Below are 9,636 nucleotides of genomic sequence, written 5' to 3'. Positions count from 1 at the left end.
CAGTGAATGAATTCCTTGTTTGCTTTGCTTGTGTGCACCGCTTGTGCTTTACCTATTAAACTGTCTTCAGCTCAATCCATGAGTTTTCTAACCTCTACTCTTCTGATTCTCTTCCCCATCCCACTGTGGAGGGAGGAGTGGGTGAGCAGCTGGGTGGGGCTGAGCTGCCACTGGGGTTAAACCACGACACAAGCAATGAAGAAAAGGTTTTTAATCTTGAAAATCACCGGGTAGTGCTAAAAATCCTTAAGTAGTGCTTAAAAACCTTTGGTAGTGCTATATTTGTGCCACATCAGCAGACAGTAAAACAGATATTTTTTCTGATTTTTAGTAAAACAAAAAGATGCAGAAAAAATAATGGTGCCTTTTAAGATGAAGGGATATAACACCCACTAGAAGTATAAACAAATAAGTCCTCTACAGGAAAATTGGTTTCATTTGTGGTCATTTTATATTGACAGATTTACTTCCTCCACCATGCCAGAAAGTGATGTTAAAAACATTCATTTGGAATTACATAGAAAATAAATGTGGGCTGGAAGATATACATAAGAATTTCATGGCATAAAAATATTATTAACTATGTGGTTTCTGCCTCTTTTGGATCTCTTACAGCATCTGCCATAACCTGTCTCACCTCCTGAAAGTCCAAACATCTTTCCCCAAAAAGCAAAAAATGCATAACCTTGACAGAAACCAGTTCTCCAGTAAGCTGATAAGAAGTCATATTTCCACATAGTGAAGATACAAGATAATAATAAAAATGTCAAGAGGTTAGTATTTTTCTGTTTCCACCCTTCTTCAATAGAAAATTCAAGAATCATGTTTGGTACATGGAATGGACTGTAAGTATCTAGAATGGGGGCTTCAGTTTTGACTCTTCACTGTCTTGGGACCATTTACAACCACAAAAATGTTACGTGAAAAGGTTATTTTTTTACTTTTTTACATCATGATGGAAATGAACCTGTTCTGTAACACCATTTCTCTTTTAAATTATCCATGTCTCTCTTCTTAATAAGAACCTTGCAACTGAGCCAAAGAATTTTTGGCAAAGGGGAAAAAAGTCACTGTAGTAATTATAGGAAGGCATCAGAAATTTCTCAGAATAGATATTATTACAGAATGGGTCAGTGCTGGAGGGAGACCTGTGTTGTGAAATAATTCATGAGGTGTACGTGATGAAATGATTGCGAGATATGATGGGTGGCAAGAGAAAGAGATTTCAGGATTCTCTTCAGCCAGGCTACACTGTAATTAATTTGACAACATACTACTATAACAATGTACAGAAGCTTTGAGGAACTAACTAAAAAAGGAAGGTTCTGAACTCAGATGGCAGTGGGTTTTAGGCTTAGCATTTTTTTCATATGTGATAGGGTGGACCACTGATTTTGCCTCTGTAACTCTGTCAGGAATGGAGTGGTCCGGGGATCACGCTCTGTGTTACTCACTTGGCATAAATGCAAAAGAGTTTTGGATGGTAACGAGGACACCTTAAATATGCTTCTCCCACTTCAGAAGCAGATTAAAAAATCACAGTCTGTTAGTCTATAACTCTCAGTGTGGAGCTGGAATGAAACACTATGATTAAATGGTAACTCTGCAAAGACTGACTGAGCTTTCGGCTCCTTTTGCCCGTGGCACTACACTGTAAGGTCTGCTTTGAAATGTACATATTTGAGTCTGTTACAGGACACTGGAAACTCCTGGGAGTGCCCCATGGCTCCTAGATGGACCAGTCACAGGTTTAATTCCTACAAAATCTAAGGCATGAAGTATGAGCTCTTAATTGTGCCGCACCTGGTTGTGAGGCAGGGGTGAACTGTGTACCTAGACCAAGACCTGGAAAAAACAAATGTAACTCAGGAATGTGTTTGATTTTTTTGGGGTTGGGTTTGTTCTTTTTTTTTTTTTTTTTTTTTTGTTTGTTTGTTTGTTTGTTTGTTTGTTTTTTTCCAGGGGTCAAGTTCATAGTGAATGACTCCTCAGTGATCAGCCTCTCAGTGATCAGCTTCTCAATCACATTTTGTTTATAAATGCTATCTGATGGGATGCAGTTATTTCTGGATATGTAAATTCAGGCAGCAATCTTTTGGTGTGAAGAACTGTTTTTTTGCAACCTTACCATGGACTAATGGTTTGTACTCCAATGTTAGCTTTTCATATACACGTTTTCTTAGAACAAAGGCTGGGTTTTATTGGTCTGTCTTCTTAGGAAAGTGGAATTGGTTTCACTTGAGAAGTTAATGGAGAAAAGTATAAATTTTCCCCAAGCTGCTAACTCCTGATATAATAAAGGTAATAAAAGTATAGTTAAGGGTGTTATACCTGCACTCAATTTGCAAGGCATAAAGCACTTTTGATAATGTTTAGGTACAACACTAATTTTGCTTTCATCTTCTGTACTCCAAGTGTATTAAATCAATGCAAGCCCTGTTTATTCAAGTAAAAAATGTAGTATGTTCGGAAGAAATTCTTACCAAAGAAGAAATATTAATCTTACTCATTCTAAAGTGTTTTTATAGTAATTAATTTCCAGTTTTGGCAAGAAGAACAATATTTTAACATAATAAAACATTTCTGAACACAGACCTTGAAAACTGAATATAATTGAGTGTTGTAGGTTTTGAGGTTTTTTTCCTAGTTGCTTCTTTGAATAGCCAACAGAATCAGTTCACTCTGTCCTGGTCAGTTGGTGTTGAAAGGTCATCAAAGAACTGTTAGCTTTATATCTGATGGGCTAGGTGCTGAGACAGTCTATACACCACAGGACTTACTGATCATTCCTACATAAACATATAAACAAAAAAATTTCAGTGTCTCTTCCATAAGATAGTAATAATACATACCCATATAGTTACGTTAAACTATATTCACACCAAAATGGTTAGCGCATACTTTCTCTTCCTTTTTTCCATCTAGCTGTTACTACTAGTACTTCTCCTCTGCTGAGCTTCCCAGAAAACCTGGGAAGATCTTTGCCCCTCATGGAATCAGAAAAGTTCAATTGTTCTCACAAATTATTTTTTCATAAAACCAGAAGGCAAAACTAGGTTTCCTTATTGCAATGATAGTGACAATAGAGACAGAAAAGGTGAAATTGTTGTCTGCCAGGAACAGATGATGGCTCTGGCTTTCATGACTGCACCTTGCTTCTGAACTGCCTAATGCCTCACTAGTGACAATTTTAAATTCAGGAATTTCTGTTATAGCTGGACTGAACATTTTATTTGACTTTGATAAATGAAGTTTTAACATTAAAATATAACAAGGGAGTACACTTGGACTCAAGTGAGTGAGACAGCCATTTTTAAGCCCCTATTCCTTCCGTAAGCCATCTGTTGCTAGAATGGGCTTCACACAGCTGCTCCTGAATTTTTTCCTTTTGCATCTAGACCAGAAGATTCATGCTTACCAGTGGAAAGAAAAGGGAAAAGAACTATGATTATTGTTGTAACAATAACTCCTGCAAGCAGAAGTTATTAATTTGAACCTGATGGTAAACCATTTTCTTTTGTAGTGAAAGCTTTGAGGAGCTGAAAATATCCTCATGGTCTACATTTCAATGAGACCAAGGATCTCTGAGGGTTTTTGCTTGAAACCCCTTTGAAGTTGTTCTTACAATAGCAAATAGCTCAGTGATAGAGGCAAACATGTGAGATGCAGGAGGTCCTCTTTGGCATCCTTGAATTCAAACCAGAGACAGAACCATCAGTTTTATGTATGCCACAAAGTATGTTGACCACTACATTTTATTTATTTGGGATAGTTACCTCCTCATCTGTTCAGACCAGAATAGTATCCTAAGAGGAGGAAGGCTGAGTGTTATGAGAAATATTGAGAAGCATTATAAGAATTAAAAAAAAAAAAAAAAGAATGTGGCAATTATGTCAAAGAAAAAACATATGGGAGGTCCATACTGATTTAATTTCAGCTTTATAACCAAAGTGAATGAAGAAGGAATACTGATATAATAAATGAGTGAAATGTGTTGGTATAATGTCAGATTCTAAGAAATGTAAACAAAAGTTAACCGGTCACAGAAGAATGTCAAACAGCAATAAATCATAAAACAGCAGCACAATAGCTCTCAGCTCTCTGTGTGCAGCTTTTCCATCAATGTTGTAAAAAGCTGAGACAAGTCATTCTCCTATTTAAGGGCTTTTAGTCAAGGAAATGGACATCAGCTTTTGGAAGAAAGCAAAGGAATAGATCTTCCCTCACCAGTGCTGATACCCAATATGCAATCCGCTTTAAAGACTTATGTGATATTAAATGCTGGTTCTTGCAAGTTTTTGGCAAATCTGCCCTCAGTATAGTAACTCAAGGGTGGATCAGGCGTTGCCCCCAAATCACTGACCCTCACATTTACTAGACCACATCACAAGGGGGAGGAGAATATCTGTTGGTTTAATTTATTTATGACCACAGACAAAGATTTCTTAAACAAATTATGCTAGACATCAGTACTTTCTGTCATGGTTATTTCAGAAACACAGGCATGATAGTTTTGATAGGGCAGTCTGTTTCACATTTTGTAAAAATTGTTTACCACAAGCTCCATAGTAATCAACATCAGTAGAACAGTGAAACCGTTTGTAGGAATAGAGAAGTGATAAATTCATAATACATTAATGTATATTGCTGTATTGGGTTTGTGTGGCAAGGTTTTGGTAGTGTGAGGGCTACAGGGGTGGCTTCTGTGAGAAGCTGCCAGAAGCTTCCCCCATGTCCCACAGAGCCAATGCCAGCCAGCTCCGAGATGGACCCGCTGCTGGCCAAGGCCCAGCCCATCAGTGGTGGTGGTAGCGCCTCTGGGATGGTGTGTTTAACAAGGGGCAGGGGAAAAACTGCACAACAGCAACTACAGCTGGAGAAAGGAGTGAGAATATGTGAGAGGAACAGCCCTGCAGCCCCCCAGGTCAGTGCAGAAGGAGGGGCAGGAGGGGCTCCAGACTTTGAAGCAGAGATTCCCCTGTGAAACAGAACAAGGTCTTAAAAAAAAAGATTAGTCAGGATGAGTTTGGTACAATGCTCAAGTGATGCTCTGTGTTGAGAAAGGAATGTACTCCGAATAATTAGAAAAGGTTCCATTGAATGTACTCTGAATAATTAGAAAAGAGAAGGTGGGCACCTGAAGGAGATAAGGAGACCATCAAGTCAGGAAATCACTGAACAAAGAAAATTGAAAGGTCTACTCCACCTAGATCCCACCTATTGTGAATGGAATGATTAGGTGTCAAAATCAAATGAGTATGTATGTAAAGATGTTGTGTAACCTCTCAGGAAAACTGTATAAAATACCTGACTTTTCACTGAAAACTTTGGAGCTAGTTTGTCCGGCACTAATTGGCTAGCTCCCCAACGTTGCATGAAATAAATACCTTTGCTGCTTAAAGACAAAATTCGTCTCTGAGCAGTTACTCTGTGCCATTTTGGCATCACCTGCAGCTCATGGTGAAGCCCACAGTGAGGCAGGCTGTGCCCCTGCAGCCCATGGAGGTTCATGGTGGAGCAGATACCCACTGGCAGACCATGGGAGGACCCCATGCTGGTGCATGTGGATGCACCCGAAGGAGGCTGTGACCCCATGGGAAGCCCACGCTGGAGCAGACTCCTAGCAGGGTCTGTGGACCATGGAGAAAGGAACTCAGGCTGAAGCAGGTTTGCTGGAAGGGCTTGTGATCCTGTGGGAGACTTACACTGGAGCAGTCTGTTCCTGAAGGATAGCACCACATGGTAGGGACACACTCTGGAGCAGCTTGTGAAGAACTGCAGCCCGTGGGAAGGACTCATGTTGGTGAAGTTCATGGAGAACTGTCTCCCATGGGAGGGACCCCAGGCTGGAGCAGGGCAGAGTGTGAGCAGCTGTTCCCTGAGGGGAAAGGAGCAGCAGATACAGCATGTGATGGACTGACTGCAGCCCCATCCCTGTCCCCCTGCACTGCTGGGGGGAATGAGGTAGAGAAATCGGGAGCAAAGTTGAGCCTGGGAAGAGCGAAAGGATGGGGGGAAGGTGTTTTAAGATTTGGTTTTATTTCTCATTACCCTACTCTGATCTGATTGGTAATAAATTAAATTCCCTTCCCAATTCAAGTCTGTTTGCCATGTTGGTAATTTCTGAGCGATGTCCCTGTCCTTACCTCAACCCACGAGCCTTTCGTTATATTTTCTCCCTGCTGCCCACCTAAGGAAAGGAGCAATAAAGCAGCTTTGGTGGGCACCTGGTGTCCAGCCAGGGTCAACCCACCACAATTGCTTTTTGTAGGAAGGGAGAAAGGGAGGGAAGAATAAGTCATAAGACTAGAATAAGAAACATGTCACTGAGTAGAGTTAATAATGAGTAAGCAAATATTCTTTATCTCAGACAGTTTATATTATGCTCATCATGTATAGAAAAAGCATTGTGAATTTAGGCCTAAATTTCAATACATCTTCCTGGAGGAAAGATCAGGTTTGAAAAACGTAGAATGAATTTCCAATTAAAAAAAAAAAAAAAAGATAAATTTGTAATTCGGCAAAAACTTATCAGTAATTCAATCTCAGCTCATTGTCAATAGCTGCATTTTATGTCAAGAAATGGTAACCCAGTCACTCCTCGCCTCATTCAAATCTCTGCCACTTGTATTATAAAAGCATAGTTCTCTTTCTCATGCAGATGAGAACTTTGGCTAAAATGCCAGTTTAACCACATTGTAAAGAGGCTAGAAACAATAGCAAAAAGAATGTCGGTGAAAAAGAGTTTGTGTATGAATTTTTCTTCTGGTCATCAGCAGCTCTCTGGCAGACTTCTGGCTCCTGCAGTGTTTGAATATTCATTACAAATTTTTGTTCCTTTTACTATTTGTTCCTTACAATCTTTTTTTAGCATGGTCTATTGTGTTTTCATATTTCATCTACTGAAGTTTATGAGCCTTTCTATTTTCTACCATTTGACAGGGCTTCAGCTTCTGAAAGAATGTTATTTTACTTCTAAGAAACTTCTTCCCTTACTCTGCTGTTTAGTCCTGCCAGCTTCCTCTTTTCTCTCTCAGGACTGTATAAGTTGGTATACTTTGACTTCCTTGTACTACCATGGTATCCTAAACTGTGTCGGTATGACTTGCGAAGATTTAGTTCTCTCAGCTGCTTTTTTTTGCCTTTTTTTAACAAATTTTCTTGGTTTTCTACCAATCACCTTCTTACTGATACGCACAAATTCATTAAAGTTTATGACCTTTTGAAGCCCCCAAGACTGTTGAATCAGTGTAATGACAACCTCTTCAGCTGTAGAATTTTGAACAAGATCCTGGGTGCTACTGAAAACCAGTCAAACACTTGCATCTTCTGGGATGGGATGCAGGCCAGTTAGAGCATGAAACAGTCATTGATATGTCTAGGAATTTCTTCTTTGCATTGCAGACACATGTGGCAGTTTCCCAGTGCACATGGGTTTCCATAGTGTTTTCTGGTTTCAATGCTTTTAACTTTCCTGTACTGCAGTCATTGTTGCCGTTGTGTATGTGTAGCTGACAAATATAAACTTAAACTGTAGTTTCCCTAGTTAGTTCTGGAATTTCAGTCAATACAGATTCATGACAACTACTGAGATGGTTAGTTTTTTTCATTTGATTTGATTCTAGGTGCTCTGTAACAGATAGATGATCTAACATCAGCATGGTCCGCTCTTTCTTTCCTTTTTATTTTATCCTGGTGCAACAGCATTGTCTACCAGTCATGAAATTTCTAAACCACATGCTTTTCTGCATCTGCCATTTTTCTTCTGCTTCTCACTTTAAAGCATACTGATGACCCTCTTGGCTTTAAAATGCCAGTAGTGTGGTTCAGATACAGTCTGTTCTTTCTGTGCAGACAGCGATTTAATCCAGAAATGTTATTAATGCCTAAAAAGTTGATGCAATGTGACTGAAATGGACTGATAAATTCAAAGAATAAAAAAAAAAAAAAGGAAGAAGGAACTATGCACAGATACATCCATATACTGGTCTTAGAAGCATTACTTCCATGCAGAAAAACCATTAATCAACAAATTTAAATTCAGACTCTTAACAGATAGTTCAGATAGTCAAGTGTGCCTATTTTTTCTGTCATCTCTGAAGAAGAAAGCCTAGCTATTTTTAAACTTTGTTTCCAGGCTGACTTGCCAAATGTTATGCATCTAAGAAGATGGAACAAAGTATTATAAATACTACAAAACATTCTAGTTCTCTTTGATTTCCAGTTTTCTTACAGTTCCCCACAGTCATTTTGGGAGGTTTAGTATCATGCTGTGGCATAATATTCTGTATGAAATATACCTGTTCCAAACAGAAAACAAAATTATTACCTGATGAATCACAGAGATAGGTATAAACACCCACCTGCCTGCATACACATAGCAATCCTACACACAAACTTCTACAGTTACTAAATATCTTAGTGTGTCTTTCTTACAGTGTGTGATGCAGAATTTTTGTATCTTCTTCTGAACAATGAAAATCAAAATAAAATCTTGTAAATAATGTGAATGAGTAATTATAAGAAAAGATCATCAATATTTTATGTTTTAAATCATTTGTGATTAACCATTGAAAAGCATCCTAAGTAAAAATGGAGACATTGATATAACTATTGACATAAGATTTATGGAGCTGAAACTAGACCACACTTACAGAAACAATCATTGCTTCACAGAGAACTAGGAAGGAGAAGCCTGACCATTCACCACAGGATGAACACAACAAATGGAACTGTTTCACAACATATGAACAATTGAAGTATCCTATCTGTGTTAAATTAAAACAAAAATTACCCTGTATTTTAAATTAGTAATTTTTCTGTTGTTTTCTGATGAAGCTGACTTGTATCATAATCAGCGCTCCAAAATGACACTACGTCTTGGTTATTTTCTGCTGGCCTTCACTGTGGAAAATAAACACTAGAAATTAAAAGATGCTTTGAAGCTACTAACACTATTTCATTTTGCAGTTGCAAAACAAATGGTTTTCATTCATGTTGTACATGCTCAATGACTGCTGACAGGTTATTCAATTCTTGATACTCTATTGCATTTTGATGATGTGAGAGGTCTTACAGTCTTTGAAGCTTGCATGCATTGAAGGCATATTATCAGCCACACTCTTAATACACTCAGAATAGATGGAAATCCCCTATTTTTACAGAAATGAGACAGGACATTGTAAGTAACCAGGCTAGCATGAAAAATCAAGATGCTGAAAAGGAAACAAAGTCTAACTAAATCTGTGTGGATTGCAAGTTCTCTAAATGGAATTACTTTCACTATTTAAATAAAGATCCCTCCAAATACCTTATGAAACTAAATGAACTTTACTCAAGAAAGGGGAAAATGGTTTAATTTTGCCATTGAGAACTCAGGCATAAAGGAAAAAAAATAAATTAGAGAAGTTTAAAGAAAAGTTTGCCACACTTTAAATAACTGAAGTTCATACAAACTGGCCGTGAACTGCCAACTTAGACACAAAAGACTTCATTCTTCTGTGTGTGCAGTCTCATAGTAATAGATTTGCTTACAAAATTTTTTCATAACTTAGTACAATTGAGAATTTAATAGAAATAATGTGAGTGTTTAAAATATGCTTTGAGAGTTTATTAAGAGACATGATGGCTGGCAGC

At 38.2% G+C, this 9,636-nt stretch overlaps 1 protein-coding gene across 8 annotated transcripts in view; it reads right to left on the bottom strand.

The window, feature by feature from the left end:
* Window positions 1-1,897: 1,897 nt before the first annotated feature.
* Window positions 1,898-9,636, bottom strand: part of PRKX (protein kinase cAMP-dependent X-linked catalytic subunit) — a 137,721-nt gene continuing 129,982 nt past the window's right edge. For all 8 annotated transcript variants that reach the window (XM_080375477.1, XM_080375476.1, XM_080375480.1 and 5 more), the window contains one exon: window positions 1,898-9,636. This exon is cut by the window's right edge. The gene's annotated coding sequence lies outside the window, so the exon portion shown is untranslated.

This window comes from Falco punctatus, assembly GCF_963210335.1.
Source record: "Falco punctatus genome assembly, chromosome: 2".
Lineage (NCBI taxonomy): Eukaryota > Metazoa > Chordata > Aves > Falconiformes > Falconidae > Falco > Falco punctatus.
Note: the sequence above shows the minus strand (reverse complement) of the source record. Positions and strands in the feature narration are given on the sequence as shown.